Raw genomic sequence first — 17,299 nt, forward strand, 5'->3', positions numbered from 1 at the left:
AGCAAAGAGCAGAAACGGATATGAATGAACGGTAGAAAATTTCTTGAAATTTCTGGAAATGTAAAATAAGAAAATAAATAAATAAAAGTCTCCTGAAGGTTTCAGGGACCAAGAACTTGGCTAACCATTTTCTTGAACCTTTTAAGGAGAAAATCAAGAACCTAAGTGCCACTTTTATTGAAACGCCGAATCAGTTAAGCACTGAAACTGATACAAATGAGACTAACGAGACAGTGCAAATGCTTATGGTTTTATTAAGATTATTAAAAAGACTAAGAAAGCAAGCTGTGCATTCGATCCGATGCTAGTATCTGAATTTGTTGAAGTGTAAAATTTGTCATGCCTTGCCAACATGATAGTGAAAGTTATAAATGTCAGTATATCTGAGTGTAAATTCCCTATATCTGAGAAAGTGGCTATTGTTAAACTAGTTTTGAAATGTGCACTTTATTATGAAAATCTAAGTTCATGCAGGTCTGTTTCAAATCCATTATTTATGTCCAAAATGCTAGAGTATGTAATTCATGAACAATCAATTAGTCATCTGGAAAGGGTATATTCTACAGAGACTGCTGCATGCACTGTTGTAAACTGGAATTACTGGAGAAACCTTTGAGTATTTGGAAGACTACCAGTGTGACAGAAAATACTGTGCAGATTGGGAACTCATATACATCTTATAGAACACTTAGAAGAGGGAGTACCCCAAGGAAGTATATTAAGTCCAGTCCTGTTTTGCATTTACATGATTGGATTGTCTAAACGTACTGCAGGGACATTGGGATGGAGTTCAAGTTATTTATGGATGACACCAAATATAATTTTTCCATAAACATCGGAGATACGAATGAAAACCCAAACGTTGTCAGGAAAGAATAATAACTTGAGAAACCTTGCTGATTTTTGGGTAAGTATAAATAGTAATCCACTTCTGACTGCTGACAAAGTACGTGATTAAGGTGTAATTTTTCTCTCAGTGCTCAAGTCAAGTTTTGTTAAAAAAAAATATCTTGATGAGTTTTCTATAAAAAAAATTGTGATAAACTGTTATAAATAGAGTGGAACTGCAACTCTGTCATAATTTGCCTGAGATGCACTTATAAGGCTGCAGAATACTGTATATTAAATAAAGCGGCAAGCTGATGAAGGGTGCATTGCACCTCGGTACATGATTACCCCTGTAATGCTGGTGTTACACTACGTTGCTTATAATGACTAGCACAATGTACTCTGCATTTTTAGGCTTATTGTACTTGAGAAATATATATCCATCGTTAAAGCCATTTTGTTTCGTTAGTTTTGCTTTTATTGCAGTCATCTGTCGTCTGCTGGAAGAGTGCATACTGGTTTTACAACCTGGTGCAGCTTTTGATACAGCTATGTACGATTTGAGATACAATGGAATTGCTGATGAAGCCCTTGAGTATTTGGAAGACTTCTTGCTTGAAAGAAACTACTGAATACAGACTGGAAATTCATATCAATCTTATGAAACATTAAGATTAGAAGTGCCGTAAGGAAGGAAGTAAGTAAAATACTGGTTGGTAAATATACGATTACACTGATATATGTACTACAGAGAAACGAGACGAAGTTAAAATTATTTGCATATGGTGCCCAATTTTTAATCACCATCAACGACAGAGGATAAGAATGGACACTAGATTGTTCTTTCCAGCGCTGAGAATTGCATGGCATTTAAGCTACTAAAACTGAATTAAAATAAAACTGAACTTTTGACGGCGGAGAAGAAAAATATATTAAAGAAACTTGGTGAATATACAAAGTAATTACAGCTGTGTTCAGTACTCGATGTGCTTCCTGGACCAAACTTGTCTCCCGTTTTCAGATCTATGATGTTGTAAGGATTAATGGATATCATCTTGGAAATGTTGCTGTTATTTTAGAGTATATTATTGAGTTCTATTAAGAAACTTGTGATTAATTATGTTATTATTAGCATGGACTGCTGCAACTCCATCTATCATAATCTACCTAAAATACAAATTAGGATTCTGCAAAATACACTAAATTCAGGTGCAAGATTAATAATAGGTGTTGCAACTTGGGATAGGATTACCTACATATTAATTTGAATCGCACTGGTTGCCTTTTAAGGCTAGAATGATGTTTAAAATGTGTTAATAATAATCTTTAAATTATTGGTGATAATGGTGTTTAAAATGTGTACTAAGCTATTAAGACAGGTTATCCAAACTATTCAAGCTTTTCGTATACACAAGAAAGCCAAAGTGGCGTCTACACAAGATTAGCCGCAAATGATGTTATGCGTCAAGATGCAGCTCGAATTTTTGTTTTAGAGGCTTCATATATGCAGTCTCACGATTGTACATTTAGCTCCAAGTTGATACAAGTCTTCCAAGTAGAAATGATCGATTTTCTTACTTTGTCGGTGTCATGATATTGTGGATTTATCAATACATGTGAAGTACGCCACATGAATCTTCGCATGTCTCTGCATACGTATGTACAGTATATTATTATGACAAATAAATGTGAGTGTCTGGCAGGGTGCTGTCGGCGGAGTGGGTCTAGATAAGAAGCTCACTGCCTGTGCCTGTGTAGCTCCATCTAACAGTGTGACGTCATTTCGTATTTCTAAAGAAACTAAAGGAGTAGTAAATGCAACAAGATTCCTTATGGACAGCAGCCGAGTTCATGTGGCGATATGTTGGAAATTGAGACTTAATCAACTTTTCGCTTGTTAACATGGCTAGGTTCCTAAAATCAATTCGTTAGCCTTCGCAAAAATCGGCGTTATTCAGATTCTAGGGTAGTCCAAAGCTGTTTTTGAGACCTTACTTTAGATTACCAGCGTAAATTTCTCTCACCCTTCAAGTACCTGACTTTTCATATGACATTTTACACAATCTAAAATATTATAAAGATCTTTTTTAATTCTCTATCTCAACTTTGATGGTAATTTCTGTCACTGAAGCCTAGGCTAACTAGTATAGCTTTGTCAAATCTTTATGAATGTTTTGTTATCCGTTTAAGGAATTTTCTTTTAAGACGGATTCCTTGCTTGTATTCACTATCCTTACACTGTAACATTGTCTTGTATTCATAAGCCTTTTACTGTAAATCTTCATATAGGATGTTTCTTGGCATCTGAACTGTAGTCAGTACCTGACGACCAAGAATACAGCATACACACGTGTAGAAATAGAAACAAAATCAAACAAACAAAAAATGTAAATTTGATGCTTATTGTAACTTTAATGTGGTCTGCTTCTTTCTTAACTTGTTTTCAAATGCGTTTTTCAAAAAGAGAAAGCGGCTATCTTAGGGAGAAGAGCATTTTTTAGGCTCTCTGCAGAGAGAGCAAGAGGGAGGCAGTATGTGGTCCAGATTTTCACGAGATAACGAAAACAGTCTATATATATCTTTTGGATTTTTTCCGATTTTTTATTTATGTATTTTAATTTTTTTGGGTGGTGGTGGGGATTCATAAGTATGAATAGTAACAAAAATTGCAAGATAAATTTCAGCAGACGGCGCTATCGGAGCGATTTTTGAATTCTGTTTTATCAAGTTAAAATTGATACGCTTTAGGGTTAAATTGGGAATGCGCAATTTTTTCACTAGACATGTTGGAAGATCCCATTTTCAAACGGCCTAACAAAAAGTATTATTACCAAGTCACGTAGAATCTGACTCGGTACGGGCAAAAGGGCCCTCATTGACTCAGTGGGTGGCTTCCTGTCATTAATTTGGAATTACGTTAGGAATCTGTCTCGAAATTACTCACAGTTAAAGGTGGGTGAGGGTGGTTAATGGAAACTCCTTCTTCCACGCCCCCTGCCTTTATTTGCGTAAACAGGTATAATGGTGATATGGTAACCAAAGAATTAAGTTAAATCAGACGTGTAACTATATTTCTTTGAGGTAAAAAAAAAATGCCATTAAACAGTCAAACAGACGGACGAAAAAGTAGAGAAATTGTATTGCTCTCCAAAGTTGTTCGGTGAGGAAAAAAAAAAGCCATAAAAATTTGTTGGCAACGGCCTCTTTTCTATATCATCTAAGAGGGGAAAGGATGTTCTGAATGCTCTCATATAATTTTGACATCATTCAAAGAGAAAGGAGTAGTTATGGATCCAAACTCCTTTCTTTCTCGAGTAGTACCACCTGAGATGTTAAATCCTTTGCATTGCCATTTCATTTGGTATGTCCATGGCAATGCATTTCTAACTGACAGACTTTGCGATGAGGCAGTCTAATAAAATTTCATGGCTCCCAGTTGTATCACTAACTAACAATCTTATAGACTAAAGTGGGAGTTTAGGCTGAATATATAAGTGCTGGGAAATGTTCTTTGTTCTAAACAGTGCAGCTATAATGCTAAACATGACTCAGTTACGCAAAATTGTTTTTTAAGACTCTTCGGACTCCAGTGATAAGCTGGTGGACTCTGGTGATAAGATGGTATTTTTCAACGTGTGGCATAAGAGATTATGATAATAATAATAATAATAATAATAATTATATATTCGTTCAGCTTTGGCGCGCAAGTGGTTGAAGAATCACAACTACGAGAAGTCCAAAAACATCGACCATAAGAAAACAAGAATCAGTACTAAGAATTTGTACGATCAGACTCCAATATGATTAAAATTGTGAGACTGCTTGCACACACCAGCGGATTCAGGGGGCGGGGCGGCACCTGGGCACATGCCCGCCCCCCATCGTGAAAGTGATAAAATAATAACATTGAAGATTTAGATAATAATAACATAAATGAGAAATCTAAAAATGGGAAAAAATAAAAAAATCTCTCAGAACTAATAATAGATACTTCGGATATTAACCAATGAATTCTAAATAAAATGCATGCATTATCCCTTTGTCTCTCTTTAATTATTTCTATAGTATAGATATATATATGTATATACACATACAAATATATATATACATACATACACACACACACACACACACACACACACATACACACACAATAGGCACAATATTATATATATATATATATATATATATATATATATATATATATATATAATTGAAATTGTGGCTGCCCCACGCTCCCTCAGAAATTTTTCTGAATCCGCTAGTGCTTCAGCATGGATTTTCCGGTAATCATGGAGACAATTAAACGACACGTGCCATTAAGCCAAATATACGCCAGCACTGTGTAAATGATGGCAAAATATACACAGGCGCAGCTCACTTAAGGTCCTGAAAATGTCGCACGTAAAGAACGTTAGAGAATGTAAAGTTATAGCCAGCCGTGCCCGTAACCGTGGAAGAAAATGGATAAGCAAGAAACAGGCGAACGTGAAACAAGGGAAATGAGAAACTGAAGAGTGGAGAAAGTAAATACGGATATGAAGGTCGACGACACGAAGTAGTTCGAGATTTTAACGGAAATTTTACTAATTTATTGAGACTATGAAATTATTAAGGGGAAAAAAAGGCCTTGGAAATAGATTAATTAAAGACAAAAGATAAAATAATATGCAAAGATATCCGACGAATTGTGGTACTTACACCGTAAGTTTTGCATTGATAAAAGTATTAGCTCTATTATAAGTTATGTTTACGTCAACTAAATGAATAAATTAAGGAAGTGGGCGAAGACTTATAATTTCCATGCACTACCTGCATGTCCGAGAGCCTACGAGATGCGCAATTTACAGACTGAGAAAACTAACTAGAATTAAAGCATCAGAGAATTGTAATATCAGAGAAGAACCGAATTATCTTTAAGTCCCAGAGAATAAATTTAGATGTTCGGTGTGTGTAGTCCGCTGGGCGTAAGCCAAGGGGAAATACTGCGAGGCGTAAGTATTCGGAAAGAGTTATCATGGATGTTCTTAACGAAAATCAAAGTTGAGCAACGAAAGTACCTGTAATAAATTTCGAATGATAATGACTGCATTTAAAAACGAAAAGGAAAGAAAGTGGAAAAGTATATGAAGTACAATATTTTGAATAAATCTAGGTAGAGAACGTGAATGATCTGTAAATGGCTTGTACAGATGGCTTCATGAATTTCGTCGCACAACACGGCAATCTAAAGGGGACATCTGACAACTGTATCAGAAGCAATAAGCAAACAGCGCATTGTATAATATAGCCCCACAACGTGTACAGAAGGCAGGAAGTTACAGCACGGAGATAAACAGTTCTGGATACAAGTCCTAGAAAGTTTTCAAAAAGTTGCTATGACCTTTTTTTTAACACTTGGACATAAACTTCTGTCTAGGCTGTAGTGAATTCCTGTTGTCTTCCTAGACGAGATTAAAAACGAATGCCAGATTATTTTTTTCAAACAAACATAATGGTTTTAATCAACAATAGTGCAACTATTATAATTCAAGATTGTTCCTAAGCTTTTTCGAAAAGGGCTAAACATACCTCGTATACTTTATGAAAATAAGCTTCACATGGGCTTCAATTTTGGTGGATATTTATCTAATGGTTTACTTAGCGAAATTAAGAGATAATTGACAATGTGCTATATATATATATATATATATATATATATTATAAATGTTTGCTGTTCGACCTCTCTTCTTTGCCTCATAGTAGAATAGAATTAATCTTCTATTTAAAGCTAGGAAGAATATAGATTTCTCGCGTGAGAAAAACCAAGCGGGAAGCAGTTGTTTTCAAACTAAATTCGCCAACCGTCCAAGGGTGGGAATTTTAAACTCATAGAAGTCATAGAGGGGATACAGTTTTGCTGGGCCAGACCTTGATTATACTGTTCTTAAAACCCACTTTTCTGTGACCTGTGTACTGGCGAGTCTATTGTCATTTCAGGTCAGGCCCTGGGTAGGAGGAGTTTTGAAGCAAGCAGCCAGAAGCTGCCCTATCCTCGACAGGCTCTCAACTCAGCTACATAATAGCTACATATGATAGCACACGGACGCGTTCCGTGCTGTCCTCCAGGCACCCTTTGTCTCTCCACCTTTGTTCAACATGAGGGAGAAAATTGTTATTCCAAACGGACCAAGGAATCTTATAACTGATCACTGCATTAAGGCTCAACCAGCGGTAAGTCTGATTTTTGACAATTACTCCCAGTTCTCTTTCCTTCAACTGAAATCCCTATTTTCATTGCTCAACTTTTCTCTCTTACAGTCACTGACTAAGAAATCAGTACAAACATATCCCACTTATGAAGTCATCTATTAAGTACAATTATTGTTGGCTAGTGAAAGCAATTAACTATCCTCCATGGTGTTAAAAGTATTATTGTTGATATAAGAATCATCCTTCTTCTTAAGTAATGACGAGTGATAGCTTCTGTAGTACAAGACTGTTATCTGACGTCTTTTCCAGAAGTGTGTACGCCTGGGTCGAAACCAACTTCTTGGAGAAGGAGTCCGCACCATCAGTGCCAAGAAGCTCAATTCGACGCGTTCCTTCGCAGTCACTGCCTTACAAAGCATTTGGAGAGGCATATAAATCTGTTGCGTTCATTTCTATGTAGCACTGAGGTATTTGTCATACCTAGGGAATAATATTTATGAGCTGCTGTTAGCTCCTGCAAATAATCCATTTAATTTTATTTCTACTTTATTGAAACCAGGCTCGTAAGTTTGCTGAATTAATTCATGGGTCATGCAACCTGTTCCCTGTTAAACTAGTTTTAGCTGGCGACCAAATATACTCAGTATATTTGTCCTTAGAGTTTAATTTAGCCTTAATTGACAGAATTACGGGTCTTAGGTAAGCAAGTTGATAAAATCCAACTAATCATTAAATCCATTAGCCGAATGACCACGTAACAATATAAATTATTCTAATATGCATAAAAGTGTATTATGTCTATCATTTTTATAGATACTGAAAGTTATGTGAAAATAGGATGAGAGTCGTCTGATTTCTAACCTTTCCAGTTTTTACTTTAATTCTTACTCCCATTTTTTTTAGATCTCTGAACAGGTATCACAGCGTTTTTAAAGCAATGATACACGCCCCATCCGAAAACTTGCCTGATCCGATTGCATTAATTACCTTCCAGAATTTGCAAAGTATGTGACATTATTCAATCGCATGAAGTCTATAGAAAGTCATCATAAACAAAATACATACCTAATACATTATGAAGATAGCGATGCCTTCATTCTTATTTCGCTGGACAAAGTAAAAAGCTTCTGAGCAACTCACGAAACATGCTGAGAAAGATGTGATCATCCTGCAGCTCCGTTTGCCTCATTTTCATAAAAATGATAATAAGACCGGTTTGGACAGTCGCGGTCGCTGCAACAATACGGTAAAGTTACATAGTGAATATAGACGTAAGTATATTACTTCACGATAAAAATAATATTGCTCTGGTATATTTTCTAATAAGTTTTGCGTTATTCATTCTACGAAACAAGGTTAAAATTTAGCTTTTATACTCGCAGATAAATATTTAAATGTGTGCTCCTTCTTCTTGTGGTCAAACGGTGTTCCATGATCTCGAAGGGGCTGTAAGCACAAAACAGATGAAGCAAGAAACTCGGATTTTACGGCTTGATACTAGCTTCTGTATGAATGGGGTTGGAAGTAGCATCAAATACAATGTAGAATTTTTCCCATATTAATTTTACCTTTAAAGGCAATTCAAGCTCATTTAGCTGACAGTTATCTGGAAAAAGGAACAAAAAATAAAAACTTTTCTATGTCAACATCTACCTGTCAGAGCCATTAACAGGTATAATCCTGCTGCTAAGTAACCAACACCTTCTAGCCACGTAAAATAAGTCTAATCCTTCGGGCCAGCCCTAGGAGAGCTGTTAATCAGCTCAGTGGTCTGGTAAAACTAAGGTACACAACTTTTGTATGCTTTTAGAGAATGTGGTCACTAGCAAATAGAAAATAAGTTCATTAATAGGTGTAAAAAGTAAGCTATACAGGTAAGTGATCCGAAAGGAAGAAAGACGGTATTGAAGAGCATATGTAGGGGGAGAGGCTAAGGAGAGCTATTGTTAACGTATTGTGATCAGCCTCGCTGCTGGTGCGATTATGCAATCTTGGAGATAGCAGACAAGATGGCCTTTATGGTTAAATTTACATATCTGGAGCACAGTCATTACTAGGTCATTTCATTTGTTCCGTTTCAGTGCCTCAATAGGGCCTGTTAGTGACTTTATTTATTGGACAAGATTATCATTGTTTTCTCTTACATTCTAAAAATGGTTGATTCATAACGTCTCTCTCTCTCTCTCTCTCTCTCTCTCTCTCTCTCTCTCTCTCTCTCTCTCTCTCTCTCTCTCTCTCTCTCTCTCTCTATATATATATATATATATATATATATATATATATAGAGATATTCAGTTACGCCACAGGAAAAATGTTAGGAGCACAGCGCTGTAAAGAGCTAACACATTTTGAGGTACTGTACCTAAAATGTGCCAGCAACACGAAAGCGCTTGGTACTCCCTTTTATTTTTTCCTGTGGCCTTGGCTGAATATATTGTCACACGCTATTTTGTGTCATATATATATATATCTATCTATATATATATATATATATATGAGTATATATATATATATATATATATATATATATATATACATACAATATTAATATATATGGGAAAGTCAAACGATGAACCTCCATTTTGCTAATTCCAACCGCTTTTGAACACGATTTTAACTAAATAATTCTGTTAAAACTTGATTTCAAAAGGATTCTAGTGGAAACAGAATCCAAAAATATTATGGTGCTTAAACGCTCGCTTTTTTTTAGTTCATTTCATCATGGCGTGATTAATCTTTTTATTAAAGCTCCTAGACATTAAATTCCATATAGGTAAAAATTAGCCTTAGGTCCTCCTCTGTGCATGGAAAACTTCTACCTGACCTTGCCTGACAACCATGCATAAAAACTTTAGTAAGAGTTCCTGTGCAAAACACACTCAAGACTGAGCTAACTTTCCCTATAGGGTGTAGGTAGGCTGATTAAATGACAGTCGAATTCCAAGTGCATCGAGTTCATTAAGAATTGTTTTTCTTGTAAGGCTTCCAAGTTGGTGGATTGTAGCGCGCTTTGAAATGATACAAAATAATCTATGCTGAGAATTTTCAAAAGGTGTTTATAGACCGTAGAAAAATAGTTTAGATATAAAATAATTTGTATTTTACACATGATTTCAATAATGTTTTCATAACCTTCTTCCACTTGGAGATGACTTAGCTGTTCTGAAGCAGCCAGACTCAAAAATGAATTGTTGAAATAGCAAGAACCGGTTGTTTACGCAGTACCTCGGTTAAAAAATCAGATTTTTACCTGAAAGGACACAGAATGCCTAAGCTGTTACTTTATTTCCGCAAACTCTACCAACTGCGTAATCTGCTTTTATGATAAAGGTCCTAAAACTATTATTACATAGCCTGCATTATTGTTCCACTTGAAAACAATTAGCATTTGTACCTTGATTTTGTTTTTAACTTTGATAAGTGCTCAGACTAATGAAAGACTAAAACGTAATTTATTTTTTATTCATCAAAAAGAATATTAAAGAAATTAGAAAGGTCAACCAAACTTAATTTGCTACAATGTAAGTTTGAAAGGCCGAATTACAGGTCAGCCTATGAAATAAAACAATGATACGATGAGCTTTATGTATGTACCTCCTGGTACTGAATTGCAAGATGTACTAAAACCAGCAAATTATAAGAACTGAAGAAAATGCTTTGATATGGTTCTGAAACATCATTTCACTCTGAGTATACGAAACTGAAGAGGTATGAAATTATAGCCATTTCTTTTGGACCATTGTAATCATTGCATATTTGTAACTATGTTACTGTTATAAGAAAGAGGTTGTGATAGCCTTGTAGGGAATCCTTATGACACCAAAATGATTGCAGATCAGTGTTTAAGCCTGGTATTAATAATACCTGTGACATATGACCAGGACTGATTTTTGTCAATTTGTGTTTGAGATTTCCTGACGAAGAACCTAGATTCAGACTGCTATTTGAGGTTAGAAACTGAAGGAAATATGATTAAGAAGCAAACAGTGGATCATGCATAAGAAATTTTCCTTCTTAATTGACATTTTCAAAGCCCTTTTTGCATGGATACCAAGTTTCTGCAACAGAACTTTGAAGTCCAGAATAATCGAGAGGCAACAGTGTCCGTCGAGAGCAGCTAGATAGATGGCAAAGATTTACATAGCCCTGCAGACCACAGTGTCGAATTGTACCTATGGCGTTAATGGCTAGTGGCAGGTACAGTAAATTTTAAAATTGTATAAAATGATTGTGACTATTGAATATTGGCTGTTATAATCAGGTTGTTAAAACTCAGGCTATTAATAAGATTATTATTTATTGAAGCTTATATGGGATGACAGGTTGGAGATGACAACTTTTTAGCATAATGTCAAATTTGGCCTTAATCAGTTTGACTGGCCGGAGTAGAGATATGCCAATGACGCAACTTTCTCTTTAGTTATATTTAACGTTAATTGGTGAGGAAGTAAAACAATGTAGCACACTGTGTCAATTTATGCTGGAAGTAACTTCAGATGAATTCCAGATGATGAAAGTCAAGAATAAAATGTTGGACTGGTAATTTTATGAGGCCGATAGGACGGTCGGCTGGATTCATTACCTGGTATTTTAAGCCTTATTTGCATCTCAAGCCATCTCCAATCCCTTAGATGGCGGAAAATGTCGAAATAGTCGCAGCGTGAAACCTACAGCAGATGAAATCAGATTAAACCGCTGGCGTAACAGAGACGTTTATTGCAGTTAGTATAGTTAGTACCGATTGGGAGTGTTTTAACCAGTAGCCAGGCAAGCCTGTAGAAGTCCAAAATAACATGTTCAGTGGGTAGGCACCATCAAACAGTTCAGGATAGTTTATGAAATAGCCTTGAAAATGATTAGTAGTCGAGACAAACCATATTATTTAGAATAGTAACTTCGAACCTGTAGCCCTCTGGCCATAAGGAGTCTGCTGTTTCCAGATTAAAACTAGGCAGGTCCAACCGACAACAGAACTATGGCTGAAGGGGCTAATCTTTAAAGGATTTAAGGAGTTTTGAAACTGAATGGAAATGAGTAGGTAATCATCCAAGGTGTTGGCTGAGGTATGGATGAACTGGGGTCAGGAACGGAAAGTGTTGCAGAAAATCCAAGAATAAGGCCAATTAAATGTAGGTTTTTTTTTGCAATGTACAATTGAATTTGTTTGAAATTGATTAGAGAGACCTTTTCCCCTGCCCCAACATTTTGGGTTGACTAATTAACAAATGTAAAGTAACAGGGTATAAGTTTTCAAGAAAATACAACTCAGTGTCTCAGGTCCTGACCTTAACAAGAAACATGCAAGTATTGGAAAATTTATAGACATTTTTCCAACATTCAACATACCTTAACTGGATTAACAAAAAGATTTCTTAGTGGAACATATGGTGGGAAAAGGACCCAGCCTACCCCTAATGGTATAGTATTTGAAGGGAATAATTTTATTTAACCTGGGGAACTAGGTGGAGTGCAAGCTTTCTGATTTGCTGTGACTCATACAAGGCTACCCTTAAATAGTGATATTCTTATAAAAGATGAACCCAGTTTAAAACAAGCCTTGTTTTGATTTGAAGTTCAAGGGACAAAGAACGAAGGTTTTTTAAAGAAATAACAGTAATGGGAATACTGAGAAAAGAGGCTAGATTTTTATGAAAAAGAAAATAAAATTAAGTTGTTGGGCAAGATCCTCACTTATATGCCATGCTAAAGTATTTAAATGTACTGTTTATCTTAAAAGATTAAGAAACATCCTTCTTAGCCTAACCTTCGAAAGATTAAATTTGATTTTGGATATGGTAGGCCTGCAGTTCCAATTGACTTTTGATGATGAACTGGTGCTTTTGGTTCTTTGAGCTGCAAAACTGTTGCATGTGGCACATTTATATCCGTGAAGCACGCACGAGTAAATAAGTACCGTAAACCGTTGCTAGAGCATTTGGGATTAGTGCCAGAGAACAAACAATAATGGCAACACCATAAACATGAACTGGGAAAAGAGAAACATACCGCCATTACATTGTACTGATATTACGCCTAAGTGACAGCCAAAAGAGAGAAGAGTTAAGAACTGTTTAGCTCCAGAAATGCACTTCTAAATTACTTACAAGAAGACCTGCAGAATTTTGACAACAACTGGATTGGGAAACAGTAAGCCCCGATATAAGGTCAGAAACAAATTCTTGAAAGTTATCTGAAGACTTGAAAAATGTCTATTTTCTTTTCCTGGAATACTAGACAGAGAGGGGGCTCCAGTTTTGACACATTTTGCAATGCCAGTGGATAGCATATTGTTGTGATAGCTAGATTAAAAAAAACAATTTAATGGTGACAAAGACAAGAGTAGTGCCCATGGAATTAATGGTTTTAAAACTTGAGGGGTGCTGTTAATCAGCAATCACAAGAACTACTGGAGAGGTATTAAAGATTCACATTGAGAAGGATGAGTTTTTAACTGTTCATAGTAATGAATTTATAAAAACTAATTACAGTAAAAGCTATTGATCCATGAATTGGCAAAAGTTGACCAAGTAAGTACATTTTCAGGTTTTTTAAACTGCTGAACAACTTTTCATGAATGGCATTTCATATTTGGGTGTGCCATAATGAAAATAAGGGCTTACTGCTCAAGCCCAGGCAATTAGATCAGTTGGATATAGTAAACCAGTAACATTTTACAAGTTTTCCTTATTGAGTTATCCATGGAAATTTAGTTTACATGATTATGATGAATTTTATGCTCAATTTTGTTGAAGGAGTTATTTTACCTGATAATTGTTCAACTTTTAAGAATAATCAGGAGTGATGTCTTGGCTGAATTGAGTGTTTACAGTTGTTTTTTGCAAGAACATAGCCACACCTGTTATGTGGAGTTTCCGAAGTGATGCATTGAAATTTCCAGGGTAGTTAAACTCTCCTCTCAGGTGTGGAAACCCCTTCTTGTCTGTAAACACATAACGCATTTTTGAGTTGGGGGAAAGCGAGTGAACTATCTTGGTGCTGTCATTAAAAATGATGGTTTCATAAAAAGAATGAACAATCAATGGCACATGAGAAGTGGGGTGCTTGGACAGTGTCTGTGGGATTCTGCATCATTTTGCTTTCTTTTTCTGTAGGTAGGACCTCATTTCTGATTGCAATGTGAGGAACTTGCTCCAGCTTGGTCCCCTTCAGAGTTCAGAAACAGACCTGGGGCTGAGGAGAAAATCTGGACCAGTCTTTGACATCACAAGTCTTTTTCATTCCTGAACCTCCCACCTCTTTGGAGAGAAGGCTGCTCCTTCCACACTTGCCCTTCTGTTCAGCCCAAGAGAGTCCAAGCCAGAAAGTGGGTGATCAGCACTTGCCTGCAACCTAGTAAGAAGACAGGGGAAGTTCGCATGGTGGCATCTGCCCCCTCTCATTCCAAAAGCATGCATCAGAACGTGATACAACTGAGCTTGAGGAAGAGTGGCCTTCCCCTGGTATTCTGGGGAGCATCCTTTGCTTGCTTTTGCCCTGGAAGAGCAAGTCTTGACTAAGTCTGGATTTCATAGGTTGCTGCACCTGCCAAAAGAGTTCATCCCTGTGAACCTTCTGAGAGAGTCCTCAGACCTAGTGGAAATGTTCCTTTGGTGCACTGACCAACAGGTTGTGCCTGTTGACCTCTTACTTTGCCCTGAAAGTTTTCCTGAAAATTACCTAAGAACACGCAACCGTCGACCAACCTGGAATAAGGCAAAGCTGTGATGTCCAGATCCATCCTCCTCTTCTCTTCCTCTTTCCTCCTCCTCCTTTGGGGGAAGGAGCTCCCTCCTCCTCTTTCTTCCTCCTCCTCCTTCCTTTCCAGACCTCCTCCCTTCTTTCTCCCCTCCTCCTGTTCTTTTCCTCCTCCTCCACTTCCCCTTCCTAAAGTCCATCTTCTTCGAACACTCACTAGAGATCCAGCTGGACTTACAATGAGTGCTTCCTTACGAGAAGAAGAAAAGCTGAAAGAGACTTTGTATTTTTACAGATCATGTTGACATTTTTGAATTTATTAATTTTATTTTTTTCTTTCCACGTGATTTCCCTTCTCTTTCTGTATTTCACTGAAGTTACCTTGCTGTTAAATCAAATTGGAACACCATATTTTTGAGGGTTGAATTTCATAGAAGAACCACTGCAACTGGAGTGTTCCATAGAAGAATAAGGTTCATCTTAATACAGGAAGAGCAGCAAACAATTTAGTGGAGACTGTCCTGTTGTAGTAGGGTTGACATGGGGGGTTGCTTGAAAGATGGACTTGGAATGTTGTGATATCCAAATGACTACTCTGACAGACATCACTTTCTTGGCTTGTTGTTCCTGATTGTAAAAAAGGGTCTCCTGCAGATAGGGAGCTAACCTCCAACAGGTTGCTGTTGTACAAAACCTGTGGGTGCTGTGACAGTTGCATGCACAGCACCTTGTTAAGTCCTGGTTTGTCTCAAGTTACCTCCTCAGTGCGCAGTGGTACACAGACTTGGCCTCACTTCCCTTGTCTTTTACTAGTTTGGCATTTGCAGATCATAGGTAGTCTTGCAGGAGTGATGACTGAAGCATGGAATTTAGTTCCATTCACAGGTCATCCTCTTGGTGAAAAAGAAGCAAAGTAATTGTTGTGACGGATCATGCATCTTGTTCCTTGAGTGATCACATGGACAGGCTTGCATTTTGTCCTGTCTTTTGTGAGAGTGATCATTGGCTTTAATTGAACAGAGAGGGCATCCTTGCCCTCCCCCACCAGTTAATCACAGCAGGCAGAGTTGGAACGGAGCTTTTGAGCAATCATTGAGTTCATACATGAGAGCAGTGATATTATACAGTATAAAGCCTTTGATGGTTTGATCCTCGAGGAACATGCTTGCCAACTTTATTTACTAATGTCTCATCTGAGAATGAGAAACAAAGTTCCTGGGAGTTTAGAGCAAAGTCTTTCATACCACTTTATTTTTTCCAACCTTTATTTTTTACTTATCACTGAGAAGAAGCAAATGTAACTCATCAACTTTCTTTCCTTAAAGACAGTCCAAAGCATCGAAACTGGATTTACTCTTTCAAAGTGGTAAGGAAGGGGTGACAGGGGAGAAAAGATGCAACAGTCTAAGGTTGATCCACTTGAGGTCGCAAAACCAGTTAGCAAGAAATTTAGCTAAGGCTTCTAGGGCTAAATCCCTGTGTGTCAGGTCAAGAGGGGCCTCCCTCAGTGAAACCAAGGCAAGGAGCACAGACTTCTTCCTCTAGAAAGCAAGAGACTTGCCAGCCCTTTTGTAACCCCCCCTCCAGCCCTGGAAAGAAAGGGAAGTAAGAGGAAGAAGGGAGGGGGAGGCTGAGGTTGGTAGTCCCTCTCACCAGCTGCCATTGGGTGGTGTGGCAGAGATGGCTATAAATTATTGGGATAGCCCCAAGATTTCCTACAGGGATGTATGTATTTTCATATTTTAAAGATATTTATAGTACTGCTTTTCATTTATTAATCCAGTAATACCTGGATGTTACAAACCCGAGGTCCTGTTGGCAGAGGTGAAGGGGATGTTGGAAAAGAACATTGTCACACGTCATTTTTTGACCCATGAGGGGTTTTAGAGAGCCTCTTCCTGTTGGAGAAGGCAGCTGAGAGAGACAGTGTCACCGAGAGATTCTTCTCCATTGAATCAGCATTATTTATCAGTTTGGAGACAGATGAAAACACATGAGAGAGAGAGAGAGAGAGAGAGAAGAGTTGACTTCATACTTCCTGTGCATCTGAAAATTGCCCTACCCCAAGTAAATATCCTTCCATTATCCCCAGAAATTATTCTTTGTTTGGAGAGAAGGTGAGAGAGAAAGTCTGTGAGAGATTGGCAACAGCCCCGTCAGGTATTTGTGCAGTTGTTAACCATGGTGGTGGGTTTGGGCCCATTTGCAATTGGCTAGTTCAAGATGCAAACAGAATGGTCCTTGTTTGATTCAGTGAGGCAGGATGCTTCTATGGGCTATGGGTCTAAAGGACACATATTTTCAGGTGCCTGTCCATCATTATGTAAGTACCTCTGCTTTGTCTGTAACAGGACTTAACCAGTTAAATCTCTGTGCTTTGGGTTAGCAACTGTCCCTCAGGCATTCACAAGACTGCTAAACCTTAGTGTTAAATCAAGAAAATTGTCCTTTGAATGGCACATGTATATGCTTATTTTTTTTGAAGGATTGGCTGATTTCTGGTAATCCTTTGAGTCCCACTATTAACAAGACAGAGACTGAATAATAATTTTGTAATAATAATAATAATAATGAGATTCTTGGA

The sequence above is a fragment of the Macrobrachium rosenbergii genome, chromosome 55 (assembly GCF_040412425.1).
Source record: "Macrobrachium rosenbergii isolate ZJJX-2024 chromosome 55, ASM4041242v1, whole genome shotgun sequence".
Lineage (NCBI taxonomy): Eukaryota > Metazoa > Arthropoda > Malacostraca > Decapoda > Palaemonidae > Macrobrachium > Macrobrachium rosenbergii.